We start from the raw sequence: 15,187 nt of genomic DNA, 5'->3' as shown, positions 1-15,187 counted from the left end.
AGCGCGGCGACGATTTCATCGCCATTGACGTCATACGGAACCTCACGGCTACGGCGACGACGGTGGCGACGCCAACGGCAGAAATCTCCTTTGCAGTGTCCATATAATTGCTATCGCAATAAAACGATACTTCACTTCCGACGTTTCGGCCGGGGTCCGTCCTCAACCTACAAGTTCTTTTATATATTACACAGGTTGCATTGGTATATTGTTTTTTTAATTTGTCCGAGTATGCCGGCTAAGATAAGGTATGACATAGATGATCGCGCTTATCTCATCAGAAGTGAGCTTGCATTAGCTGTTAAATGGCGTGAAACGTGACAAATCGCGCTGAAAGAGTGTGCGACGACTGCGATAATCTGAAACAATAACACCAAATATAAACGAGACAGTAATCGCAGGAAAGCTGAAGCCGTTCGTCCCATAGCGCTAGCATGTTCGGACGGTTTAACGTGAAGAAAATTGTACGGTTCGAAAGTTGCTCCTTCTTAGAACCCAGGAGATGCTGGTGCTGACGTCAGTGCTGTCACCTGATTGAATGGGGTGAAAGAGCTCGTCTTAGCGTCTTTTCCGCGCACAATAAAAACCTTGTGTCTATCGCGGTTACTAAATGTAGCTTCTTGGCCGCGCTTGCACAATTGTTGGCGTTTAATCAGTTTCGCCACAGTCTGCTTGATCGCCCTCCTCTTTAAGCGGCAAACCACGGGGATTTCAGCGGAAAGCGCCGGCCGACTCCACAAACGATCCTGTAGCTTCCGGGAAATTTCCGCTTTGGGCCCTTCTTTCCGCACATTACCACCAATGCTACAGGGCAATCCTTTTACCGAAATTGAGTGTTTTCCGTTGTGCGCCGTCATTAGCCTGAAAAAAGGCGGCAGAAATACGAGAACTTGTCAAAAACTTTTCATATTTCATTGCCCTTTAGAGACGAAATGACGCTTTTTCCTTCAGCTGGTGCAAGTGCATCAATGTCCTATGTGACACGCAGAATGCCATCGAAGGAAATGGAAATTGCCTCGGTCTACCTGTGCACAGCTGCCTAAATTCTGTACGTTTATTGATACATTCATTGATTGATTTTATTCATCATAAACATTTTACAAAATGTACTGTACCAACTTATCTAAATCCGCAATCACAAAAAGCTCAACGTATTTTTCATATGCGGAATTCGATGCCTAAAAACTCTGATTTGTGCGCAGGAAGCCCAACATTGACCCCCTACTAGCGTTCTTGATATGCTGGACGGAGTTCACAGTTGTGGATAGTTCAGATAACTATAAATTATAATGAATAGTTTATTTCTTTATATAAATTATTAATCGCATATAAATTAACTGGTAATCAAATATTATTTGACTGTTCTCTTCTTACCAAATACTCTTCATGGCCAGAAATAAATGTGAACAAGTTCTTTCAATTATATTGATGTGAAATGGTGTCCGGGCTTTCTGCGGTTATAAGCTAGGTTAAGCTAGAATTGTTCGTAGGAGACACTTCCAGGGAATCCTGAAGCTGGACATATTATTAGCGGAATAAATAATTTTTGCTAAATGTTTGATAAATTTGATTTTTGATACATGATAAATGACGGACGCGATTGTTATGGCTGCTGCAGCGCTTCGATACATCTAGGTCCATGAGCACAGCAGAGAGTGCTATTTGGTGAGTATGTTTATCCCTATCTACTTTATCGAAACCGAGAAAATGGTTCAGTGCAGTATATTTGGATTTTGCAGCGACTCCAAAGAAAATTCAAAGAATGCGCTCTAACCGCGAAATGGCCAATCGTTTGCTCATTCGGTTAAACATCAACCGCACTCATTATTATCCTTATCCCCTTGTCCTTAAATGCATGTTGACTTGAAGCTCATGCTTGGCTTGATTTAAACAATGCCTGTCGTTACGTGCCCAAAACGCTCATTGCGTTTATTCCGGGGCGTTAACGACAGGCGTCATTTAGATCAAGTCGGTCATGACGTTCAACTTAAGATGCACTTCTGAATGCGGGAGTTAGTCTCCTCTAGGTTGAGTCATTGCTCTGGCGATACTTGCGTCGTTGCTCTAATTTGCCGCCATTATTGTATATTTATTAGCGTGCATGGTCGTCACGAAGGTCTCCGAGCACTGATATCACTAGGCCGAAGTATTGAGTGAAATAATTGTTCTATGACGCCCGAGGCGTTTCAAGCCTGCGAATGATTGCCTGCGTGTACTGTTTCTGCCTTAATTTCTCCCCTAAACGAAATATTTTCTCATTAGGTAATGCTAGGAAATCGCCAGGTTCCTGAAGTATAATAAGGCAATCGCAATCTGTAGTTTACCTGTCACTTGCAGAAGTTTCCTTGCCCTTCACAACCAAAAAAAAAAAATGCAAGGCATGTCTTCGGAGGTGGTTTCTGGAAAAACAGACACTTTTTCCAGCATGTAAAGTTGAAATTGCACAGCGAGGTCGCCTTATAAGATGTCTTTCCCAGCCAAAAAAAAAAACCTGCAGGGCGACAACACTTGTTCAATTTCTACGTCCCTATAGTTGAGGAGCTGCACTGCCGTGTTATCAGGTCGATGATGGTTACATCCAGACATCGTGTGCTGCAGGTTGGACGCCTAATGCACGTTTATATTTGTGTTTAGTTCCTACAATTTGTGGCAGCTGTGCCTGTTTATGGTGACCATTATTTTATGTTCGCCCGAAAAAAATCAAGCCAACACGCGTTTTTCTTCCTAAGTGTAGCACGTGACGGTCAGAACTGGTGCACCTTTTTAAGCTTGTATTTTTTTTACGTCAAGCTGAAGCATTCGTGCGCCTATCCTCATAAAGAAGTGAAGGCAGAAAATGGCACCTTGGTGATTATGTATTTAGAGAAAGAAGTCGCAGTTTCACCCAAAAAGCAAACATCAATTTCGATATCGAATTAGTAGAGAGCTATAGGGAGCATAGCATGGTTATGTAGAGAGCTATACCGAGTAACCTTGGTTCTCAACAAGGAAAGTATAATGTTGCATATCAAGAGAGGGGTCAGGCAAGGAGACACAATCTGTCCAACGTTACTCACTGCATGCCTAGGAGTATTCAAGCTCTTAGACTGGGAAGGCTTAGGAGTGAGGATCAACGACGAATATCCCAGCATCCTTCGGTTTGCAGATGACATTGTCTTATTCAGGAACAATGGGGACGAATTGCAACAAATGATTGAGGACCTTAACCGAGAAAGTGCAAGAGTGGGGTTGAAGATCAATATGCAGCAGGCAAACATAATCTTCAATAACCTGGCAAGGGCACAAGAATTCGGGATCGCCAATCAGCCTCTAGAGTCTGTAAAGGAGTACGTTTGTGTAGGTCAATTACTCACAGGGGACCCTGATCATGTGAAAGAAATTTACAGAAGAATAAAATTTGGTTGGAGTGCATACGGCAGGCATTTCGAAACCCTGATTGGGAGCTTACCACTGTCGTTGAAAAAGAAAAGTCCACACCCATTGCAGTCTACCGGTGCTAATATATGAGGAAGAAACTTGGAGGTTAACAAAGAAGCTCGAGAACAAGTTAAGGGCCGCACAAAGAGCGATGGAACGAAACATGTTAGGCCTAACGTTAAGAGACGGTAAGAGAGCGGTATGGATTAGAGAACAAAAGGGGATAGCCGATATACTAGTTCACTATAAGAGGAAAAAATGCAGCAGGGCAGGCCATGTAATGCCTAGGATGGATAACCAGTGGACCATTAGAGTTACAGAATGGATACCAGGAGAAGAGAAGTGCGGTCGACGACCGCAGAAAACTAGGTGGGTGATGAAGTTGGGAAATTTGCAGGCGCAAGTTGAAATTAGCTTCCGCAAGACAGGGGTAACTGGATATCACAGGGAGAGGCCTTCGTCCTGCAGTGTACTTAAATATAGGCTGATGATGATGATACGGAGTAAGGATAGTAGTTCTATCGACTGTTTAAACTTGGACACATTCGCTTTCTAACTGAATTAACAAGAATGGTGTCAGTGCGCTCAAGCAAACAAGAATAGATCACACTCGATGCCCGCACACAACCGCTGTCAAAACGCTGGCGTGAGCAAGCGCGCCAGCAGCAGCGAGCGAAGGCTCGTGCGGTCTATCGCTTCAACGGAAACTGAGCGGCGAAAGCGCAGCGCATACAAAGGTAGGAGCCGTGTTGCAGGTCGCTTTCAAGATACGGTGCGCGCGACCGCCCGTAAGAGCGCAAAGTACAAGCACAGCAGTTGTTCGCAGAGTAGAAGCCACACCCGCTCCCACCCGCGCTGCCTTCCCGCTTTCCCCCTTTCGCCTGCGAGATTCCAGTTCCCCTTGAGCCCGGTCGCAAGATAGGCATTTGTTGTCGCAGCTAAACGTCGGCTCGCCTCCTCCCTTCCCAACCCCCACGGTCTTTCGCGCAATGGAAGACGTCGCGTTTGCTGTCCACCGTGCGTTAGCTCGCCGCGAAAGCGCGCGTCACTTGCGTGCTTTCACGCGCACATACAGCATACAGCGCGCGGCGACGATTTCATCACCCTTGAACTTTATACGGAACCAAACGGCGACGGCGACGTCAGAAATCTGCTTGGAGTGTCCATATGATTGCAATCGCAATAAAGGCGAGTAATTTAGTCCAGAATGTGAAGCATTGAAAGCGATTGCGAGGTTTAAGCGTGGCTACAGTGAACTAGAACATGCGGGCATTGCCCCGATCGACGCACCCCGCGCCTTATCGCGAGAACTCCTCATAGCGGCGGCAATGTCATCGCTAACTATTGAACGCGTCCACCAAACTGTAGCTACGCACTCCAATCTATGACGCCATGCAACCTGGCCCCAAACTTCCATTGGAAAGGCTGGCGTGACGAAAGCGGTTATGTCAAAATCACTGTTGCTTACGCGGAAGCATCCCGATTAGATTTTATACCAGTAGGGCCAGGTAGCATGACGTCATGGATCGGAATGCGTAGTCCTTGTGCTGTGTAGGTGGTGCTGGCTGGCCGATGCGTCTCCTACGTTTTCCTTCCTTCGTGATCTGTAGATATTCTAACCCTCCACGGGCACATCACTGCACTGTTTTTGGTCTCTCTGGAATATTATACATTCTCACCGGTTTCTGCTGGGAGACGCCGCTCCCTTTTTCGGCGATGGAAACGGAATCGGTCGAGCACCGTCCAGACCTGCCAGCGTCTGCGGGAGCTACTCCAAGGAAGAGGAACTGCCTTCGGAGCGAAGCTGACAGCGATGACACCGAGCTGTACTCTCCATCGAGCGACACCACTTCGGACGATGAAGGCTTCGAGGTCTACACACGCCGGAAAGCTAAAAGACGAAATGTCAGCGGATGCTCCGCATCAAGTAAGTCGACTGTGATTCCTACGCCGAGAGCTCCGGAGCATACAATTATCTTCGTTCCCGAGGCGGCTACGGACAATCTCAACCGACTCAATAGACAGGCCATCTCTATTTATCTGGAGTCTCTCGCTCCAGGCGAGATAAAAGACGTCAGAATCAATAATCGCAAGAACGTCCTCGCTATCGATGTTACTAACCGAAGCGCCTTGGATCCGTTGATGAAGATTACGCAGCTAGATAACATCAAAGTGCGCTGCCACACTCCTCAGACTGCAGTGGTTTACAACATCGACGTCTCAATCTGTGACAGTGATTTGCCTATTTTGATCAAAACAACGACAGAAAGCATTCCCATAATACAAGCTCATCGTATTGGCAAATCAACTTGCGTGAAGCTCATCTTCAAAGGGGATAGCCTACCAACGTATGTAAAGGTCGGCCATTTTCGTCATATTGTACGACCTTTCGTGCCCAAGCCCCTACAGTGTCGCAATTGTCAGAGAATTGGACACGTGAGTGCTGTCTGCAAGAACCCAGGCATATGCTCACGTTGTTCCGAGTCACATAGCTCCGACACTTGTCGCACGACGGAGTTCAAGTGCTCCAACTGCAAGGGTGCGCACGATGCGACTTCGAAAGATTGCCCATTCCAGAAAAATGAACAGAAGATCTTGAGGCAGATGGTCAGAGACCATTCGACGCATAAAGAAGCCGCAACTAAAGTGCGACGCCGACGCCGACGTTCCCGGCACCGCAAGTCAAGAAAGCACTGTGATAGTTCTAAGGAAGTGCACACTCCGGAGAAGGCTGTTCGTCAACCGCTGACCTCGTGCGTTACCAACGCAGATGAGAGAAGAACGCCCGCCATCGATAACTCAAAGGAAGCATGGCCACCTTTACCGAAGCCATGCCAACTCGCAGAACCACGAGACACGAGTCGTCCAACAACTACGAATGGCCCGACAGCAGGCCCTGCAGCAGTCCGCGCAGAAGGCCAGGACTTGCAAGTGATCGCCATGCTGAAGTCACTCATGAATGTCATGCGTACGTTACTGACGAACCTAAACACCCCGAATGCTCGCAGCGCACTGCAGGTACTGGACGCGATGAATCCAGTACTTGCAAGTCTTGAATAGCATTATGGCTCATTCACCGCTGTCGTTCCGTAAAGATGTCCAAGGAAGCATCCCTTTTTCATTGGAATGCTCGAGGCCTCAGATCAAGAATTTCGGATTTTCGACCTTTCATTTTTGCGAACAAGTTTCCCATCATCGTCGTCTGCGAACCAAACCTTCAAACTACAATCCGGCTATCGGGCTATGAATCTTTCTCATCAGCGTCGTGTAATGTCCTCAGCAAGGTCGTCGTTTATGTTCGGTGTGAACTCACTTACGTGCTACATTCAGTTGTGCCTCACGACGACGACCAATACGTGTGCTTAACTGTAAAAACAAAGAAACTTACATTTACTCTCGTCGCTGCATATATTTCTCCAACCAGTCGTTTTGACACGCAACGACTGGGTGCTTTGTTATCCGCAACACCTGGCCCTTGGATCCTTAGTGGAGATTTTAACGCACACCACCCGCTCTGGGGGAGTGTGAAGATGGACTCCAAAGGAAGAAAACTAGTCGCATTTGCCTCGGACCAAGAGCTTTGCTGTCTCAATGACGGCAGCCCGACATATTTACGGGGACTAACCTACAGCAGCTGTCTGGACTTGACTTTCGTCTCTCAGTGTCTTCGAAGCAGTATAAAGTGGTTCACAGACATAGAAACCCATGGAAGTGATCACGTTCCTACCTATTTGAAGATCAAGGGAGTGGCCAAGTCTCTATCTACTGCCCTGTGTAGAACAGACTGGACGAAGTTCAGATCGGTTATGGAAGACGAATGTCAAGAAGGCCACCCATCATCTCTGGAGAATCAGATTAGAAATGCACTGCAAGAGGCTATGTTCACTTTTAGGCCTTCTCCAAAGTATAATGAATATGAAGGTGAATTGGAAAGGCTTCGAGCGATTCGCCGACGCGCGGAAAGAAGATACAGGCGCACGAAATGTATTCATGATCTGAGGGAGGCGAGGCGAATCCAAAAGAAAATCCAACGCCGCATCGATACGCTACAATCTCAGAAGTGGAAATCCTTTTGCGAGTCCTTGGATCCTCGAAAGCCTCTGTCCCACATATGGAGAACTCTGCGTGGCCTACAATCGTCTCCACAACAGCGCCACCCTTTTAAGTCTCTTGCCCTGCATCAAGGACGACGTGAGATCGACGTTGCTGAGGATTTCTGCGCAAGAATCGCTGGCTTGCCATCACGACCTGTACCATTAGCACATGACGTTGCGGCATCCAAGGATTCTCGCATGGATCTCTTGTTCTCTATGGAGGAGCTCGAAGCTGCGCTGGCGACTTGTAGGAAGTCATCATCGCCTGGGCCCGACGGTGTCACATACAAGGCACTTGGAAACCTTGGCCACAAAGCCCGCAGTGTACTCTTGGAGAGATACAACGAATCCTGGCGCGAAGGATTGATTCCTTGTGAGTGGAAAGTCAGCCGCCTAATACCTTTACTTAAGAGCTCTAAATCTCCATTAGACTTGGCATCGTACCGTCCCATCGCTCTTGCCAGTTGCATTGGGAAACTAATGGAAAGGATGGTGTTGACGCGTCTTGAATGGTATTTGGAACACAATGAGGTATATCCCAATGCAATGGCGGGCTTCCGGCGCGGTCGGTCATCGGTCGATAACGTGCTTGATTTGGTAACATCTATTCAACACCAAAAGAGCATGAAACGTTTAACTGTGGCGATGTTTCTTGATGTGAAAGGCGCATATGATAATGTAGCGCACCAAGCAATCCTCGATGCTTTGATCGATGTGGGCATTGGTGGCCGTGCACTGCGCTGGATTCACAGCTATTTGGAGGATAGATCCTTCTTCGTACTTACAGAAGATGGAATGACATCCCACCATGTCACCAGCAAAGGTGTGCCACAAGGCGGAGTGTTAAGCCCCACGCTCTTCAACGTAGCACTGCTAGGCCTTGTTGGATCATTGCCAAGGACGGTTCATATATCCATCTATGCAGATGATATCTGCATCTGGGCAGCCGGCGTAACTCTTCCGCAGATACGAGCGAGACTGCAGAAGGCGGTCACACAAACGTCGTCCTATCTGCGTATGAAAGGCCTAGAATTATCCTCCGAAAAGTGCCGATTAGTCGCATTTACGCGCAAATCAATGACTCCATATGTTATACGCATAAATGGACAAGGAATTGCTTACGAAACAAAACACCGTTTCCTTGGAGTCATCATCGATCGTGATTTGTCTTGGACGCCACATATTTCATATATGAAAAAGAGGTTGACTGCAATAGCACATGTATTCAAATTTGTCGGCGGAAAGTCTTGGGGTGCGTCTGTGCAATCGATGCTACAGCTGTACCATGTATTATTTATGGGCTTCCTAAGATACAGCCTGCCCATGCTGGGAAGCACCAGTAAAACGAACCTTCGAACACTCCAGAGTATGCAAGCCCAAGTTCTACGGACGTGCCTCGGCCTCCCTAAGTGTGCATCCACAGCGGCCACAATCGCCATAGCATGTGACCACCCTGTATCAACATACTTTGCAGTCGACGCTCTAAGAGTGCACATTCGACATGTCGCAAGGACGCCCTTTCACCATCTTGCTTGCCTGCCAACAACTAGGCCGCATACGAGTTTTAGCCGTCTCCTGACTATACACGGAGCATCGCTACCATCGAATTACGTCCCTGCAGCATGGCCTTCGTTACCACTGTGGTCTCTGCATTCACCTCGAATATGCCTCACCATTCCAGGCGTGAATAAGAAGGCACAAATGCCGTCAGCAGCATTGAAGCAGGCAGCATTATTGCTACTACATGAGGTCCACAGTGACCACTTACATGTTTACACAGATGGGTCGGTCATGCACTCCACTTCAGCAGCTGCAGTATTTGTCCCAGCAAAATCTACAGTAATAAAATTCCGGACATCGCACTTGACATCGACGACGGCTGTCGAACTTACAGCTCTGTGTGCAGCAATGAAATTTATTGAACAGGAACCGCCCCAGAAATGGTCTATCTTCTGCGATTCCAAGGCCGCCCTCCAGAGTTTGCTCTCTGCACTACGCCGTGGACCCCACGAACGCCTTGTCGCGGACACACGCGAAATTTACCATCAGGCAGTTGACAAAGGACATGACATTTTCTTTCAGTGGCTGCCAAGTCACTGTGGTATCTTTGGAAACGAGCAAGCGGACGCAGCCGCTCGATCTTCACATACCAGTACCGATTGCGTCGCTATCCCTATGTCCAGAACAGACGCAGCAAGAAAGCTCCGTGCGCTTGCTCGCGAGCTTACGTTAGCCCACTGGAATTCAACGGACTTTAAAAACCAGCGCCTCTGTTCCCTGGATCCTGATCTGAAGTTCCGCCTTCCACATGGCTTACCACGACGGGAGGTAACTCTCATTTGTCGCCTAAGACTTGGCGTAGCATTCACCAACGCGTACTCCTACCTGATGGGAATGGCCACAAGTCCAGATTGTGAAACTTGCGGGTGCAAAGAGACGATAGCACATCTTCTGTGTGATTGTCGTCGTTTTAGTGCACAAAGGAAAGTCCTCAGAACCACGCTCGACAAGATAGACAGCCGTCCCCTTACGGAAGCCAGAATTCTTGGTCCGTGGTCCCAGCCGACGTCGGAACGAACTGCTTTAAAAGCGCTAGTACGCTTTTTGAAAGAAACAGGACTACATGAAAAACTATAGAATTGTGCGGACAGATGTGTTGTTTTTTTCTGTTCTTTTTTGTTTTTTTGTTTTTTTCTTCTTTTTAATCTTCTCTGGTTTTCTCATCTTTTCTGCCCTTACCCCATCCCCCCGTGCAGAGTAGCCAACCGGACACTTAACCTGGTTAACCTCTCTGCCTTTCACCTCTTATTTTCCTTCCTCCACGGGCGAGCTGCTCTTGCACCGTCGCTACCAGGACAGCGCAGACGCGCCTCGCGACAAATTATTGATATCGAAATAAGAAGATACCTGACAGATTTGTGAGCCCATGCAGAATAACAGCCCAATTTTCACCTAAGCAGCTTCTCCCCAGCAGTTGCACCAACAATTTAAATTTCCTGTAATAAACCGCACAATTTAAAGTATACCCATCATATGGTTCAACGCAAGTGCCGCACATAGTACGAACTAAAACTCGGTGTCACATTTCATTCCGGTCGCTTAAGATACCGAATGAACGTGCGCAAGTTCGAGCGCTGTTACGCTGTACTTTTCAAGCGAAAGCATGCCAGCGTACCAGTCCTCTCATATTGAAAACAGTAAATTGCGCTGTTTTTGATAATGTGCATAAACATATATATATATATATATATATATATATATATATATATATTGGGCTGTGATTCCGCAAGGACGCACAAGTTCGCTGTATATATATATATATATATATATATATATATATATATATATATATATATATATATATATATATATATATATACAGCGAACTTGTGCGTCCTTGCGGAATCACAGCCCAATTAGCACCGGGCGGTTTCTTTTTCGCAGTAGCAAAATAATACTATTATTGGCTCCAACCAAACTGCTGACTTTAAAACACATCCTGAATATCACTCATGACGTGGACCCCATTTCGTACAACTCTGTATCAGATTTCCTTCTCTCCTGGCACCAGGAAAACGTTGTTATAACGCTTATGTAACGTCGCGATTGGTCCATGTGTAGGAATCAAACAATGCGCAATGATCAAGTGTATAACCTTCCCCCCATATTTGTACCGAATATGCAATGGTTCCGACTCTCAGTAGCCCGAGCCCAGCTGGCCTACTGACTTCGCGTGCCGTGTAACACCTAAACATAGGGAGACATACAACAGAATATTTATCAAATATTTCCCCAGCGGCAATAAAAAGACATAAATGTTGAACTTTCATCAAACTTTACCCTTCATATGCCCACATTTCAACCGACCGTTAACTTGGTGACACACCCACTTAACCTTAAAAAAGTGCTCGAAATTGTTACACGGCCTTTATTCGCAACGGTTCCCGGTGCTCTGACAGAATTGCACGTCACATCAAGTCTATACTTGGTAGATATGTTAGGTGTCATGTGTAGCGAACGTTTTACCACTCTGAACAAATATTATAAGTTAACTAATTGCTATCTCATGTTTTCTTCCGTATACCGCTTTCGGCCACTTCCACAAAGTTTTTTTTTTCGCGAGGACAGGAATTCACCCACACATATTTACTTCAGCATGTGCACCACCACTAAAGCTTCCTCCATTTTCAACATCTTTGGTATCGTTGGCATTGTTAGTTCAGCCTGGACTGGGGGGGGCTAAGGTCGATACCGTTTATAAAAAACAATGGGAACACCCTGTAGCACTTGCAGAAGCAATTTATTACAACAGTCACAATAAAATGACATACTTTCACTTTTTGCAGCCATTACCAATAACCTTGCCCGCGCTCCTTGCAAATATGAACAACGTGCCTGATTTAGTTCACCGGGTACCCTGGGAAATCCTACTACGCTACTCGTATAACGCATGAAAATATGGAGCATGAGTATTCAGTAATTTTTTACAAAGCTAATAACCTAATCAAGCAACGTTGAACTTTTTACGCACATTACCGTTACATAGAAACCACTGCCACCACATGTGAGCTCGATGTGACATACAGTTTTTTATATACCTAGGAACTATTGTCGATAATGGCTGTATAATTGTTCGACCACTTATCTAGAATTTTTTTCTAAAGGCCGTCTTCTGGCCATGTTTCTGAAACACTGCGCGCAGCATCGCTGATAAGATGCCTCTTATTATCTCGACATGTCCCCTATGTAGCACCTTCAGTTCATTCGGGACATGGCGTAACTTGCGGCGCGGTTGGTAACGCTTTTACAAGAAATTTTCTACAAACTCTGTGATTAACCTCGACATTGTTAACTTACATTGTGCATCACCCATACGATTCCCCTGACATTTTCGCCAAATAAATATATGGCACATCGTTTTGTTCACTGAACAGACCAGGAACCGCGCTACAAGCCTCCTGCAACTCATGAAAATAAAGAAAGAATGAACATTGAGTAATTATTTTCAAAGACTACATAACTGGCTTACATGCTTCAAACTTTTCATGATTATCACCTATACCATGGCATCCATTCTCTCTACATATCAAAGTACTTAGACTTTTGGCTCTCTCAGTGCATTAGAGGTTCGCGGTCGCTGGTGTCGCCTTTCGATGAGGGCGACCCGCAAATACACTCGTGTGTCGTGTATTGGGTGCACATTAAAGAATCCCGGGTAGAGAAAATTATTCCGCAGCCCCCCCCCCCCCCCCCCCCCCCCCGTGGCGTGCTTGGAAATAACATCGTTGTTTTGGCACGTAAAATCGCAGAATATAGTCTTAAGTACAGCAGAGAAACTTACTGAATGTTTTGTACGAGTATTACGTCTCAAGAACAAGCTGAAAGCGAGGATTCAGCAATTTTTATTTCGCCCCTAAACACCCCCCCCCCCCCCACATACCAGTTAGCCTGTGCATCGCTACGAACGTGTCCTCTATTCCCTTCAAATATACACTCGGTGAATAAAGTTATCTAGTTCTTTCTTGATACCGTCAAAACTTCCATATGATGTTGTCGAGCGCTTCTATATCCGCCATAGTAGGTTCGATGTAAAATAAAGGAAACTCATTCGACTGCCTCCGACAATCCCTTAACTGATCCACCCTAAGAGGCGCAATAGTTACGCTTTGTAGGTGAGGTGTTCATCCGCCAATACTTGAAACCTTGGTAACTCTCTGAGATGGAAAAACTTCTTGCAACTTTGTAGAAGCTACTCAACCTGCAAAGGCGCTCAATAACTTCCTTCAGTATTTAGGAATGCTACGGAGATTGGTAAAGGCGAGCGCTGGAGACATGCGAAAAGCTGATACATTCTGCTGGCTTTCCAGCTCTTAAATGTCACTTGTTCTCACTGCGATATATAAGCTGCCGTTTCCCACGACGCTTTTCAAAAGTGAGTCGGCTCCAAGGCTAAAGGTGCTCGCTACTTCGCGCCCACTGCACAATCTTTAAAGGTTTCTTCGCATCTTCCCAGTAAACAACAACGAACAAAATATATTCCTTTTTCTTGTATCAAGGCGGTGACACACAGAAGCAGTACATGGCACAGCAGATAACTCATATTTAATATATAGCAACACAATGCTCATTACAGTCCATTTCCGTTTTTTAGTGTGAAACTGCAGTCCTCAACTCTTTATTATCGAAGGCCTAATTGACCGTATACTGCGTATCTACCCTTAGAAAGCAGCAAGAAAGGAAGCTCAGAAAAAGGACTCCGAAGAGCGGGGTGTACTATTCATTTGAATGCACCAAGCTCTTCTGTAAAGGAAGCCATGAGGTGTGCACAGCCCAATCTCGCTAGACGACGTCGCACGCTTATGAGGTAAAACAAATAGAAGGCAACATGTGCGACTTGAGCTCTTGCTGCACTTATGCCCATTTGGCAGGTTGCAGCAGTAATATTACTTCTAACGCCCCCACCCCCCCCCGAATCCGGCGCCATTATTAGCGAGATGTTCTAATCTCCCACATACCATCCATGCTAAGGGTTCTCAAACAGCGCGAGCACGTTTGATTAACTTATGCAGTGGTGTATTTCCCTAGCGCATAAAACAGGTCGAGCAAATCTTACCGCGATAGTTGCGGGGTAATATTTGCACGTAGCAACTCAGCAACGGTGGCAAGACCACCATGACCACGCCAAAGATGCACGGATATTTATATAGATGCGGAGTTCATGCTAAGAATTCAGAAAGACATTTCTTTCCTTTCTTTCTTGCTCGAATTGGTATCACGTTGCCACGCAACACCTCATGAATGGCTAACTCGAGTTGCATTCGACACACTCAGAAAAAGAGAGTAAACCTCGTTGGGGATTTGTGTTGATAGCCGTCCCCAGGCTAACCCTCTACAGCAGCGTATATTGAAGGCCCGACAACAGTGCTGCCCAATATTTGCGATCGGGAACGCTGCATGCATAAAGCTATGGCAAAAAAACGTGCCTCGTTGAGATCAAGGGCAATCAGAGGAGTGCGAAAGAATCTTCCGAATACGGAGTTCGCCACCATTCGCAGATTAGAGAAACGGCGAATTTCTCGGTACAAGGAACCCAGAAAAAGGAAATTGCTTCCGGCGAGCAGCAAGAGCGCTTCGGCCACAGTAACCTAATCTGCTAAAGTGGAGCCGACGCATCAACATCGACCAAATAAGTATGTTGCTTAAGAACGAGATGTTGCTTAAGAACGAGGTGCTGCTTACCTTTCTTTTGGCGCCTTGAAGAACACACTGGGTGACCCAACGCTTCGTTGGGGGTCCGGTCTGTTCGAGCGCGGCGGGGCTCACTTTAGGTGCTCGCAGGCATTCCTAGAACGAGGGCATTATCTCATTCCAGGAAAAACTCATCTAAAGTGTTTTTGGTCCACGTTGCTTCCCTAAAAGCAATTGCGCCTTCCTAGGAGCTCGACACGTGAAAGTCATTTGAATAGAGCTGGTCCAGATTCCTGTTTTGGGGATGTGCTCTCTTTGAGAGACCTTCCCGTAGACTAAGGAACGCCCCTTCCTGACGTGAGCACGGCTTAATTTTTTGTGAGGAAACGAAAGGAACTGTCTGTGAGTGCTACACTGACCGTGTTTGCTCATTGTGGAAAGAGCGGATTCACATACGTACGTCGCCAAGAAAGAATTGTGGGGTTTAC

This window comes from Dermacentor silvarum, chromosome 7, assembly GCF_013339745.2.
Source record: "Dermacentor silvarum isolate Dsil-2018 chromosome 7, BIME_Dsil_1.4, whole genome shotgun sequence".
Lineage (NCBI taxonomy): Eukaryota > Metazoa > Arthropoda > Arachnida > Ixodida > Ixodidae > Dermacentor > Dermacentor silvarum.
The sequence above is the reverse complement of the archived record's forward strand: the minus strand, read 5'-3'. Positions refer to the sequence as shown.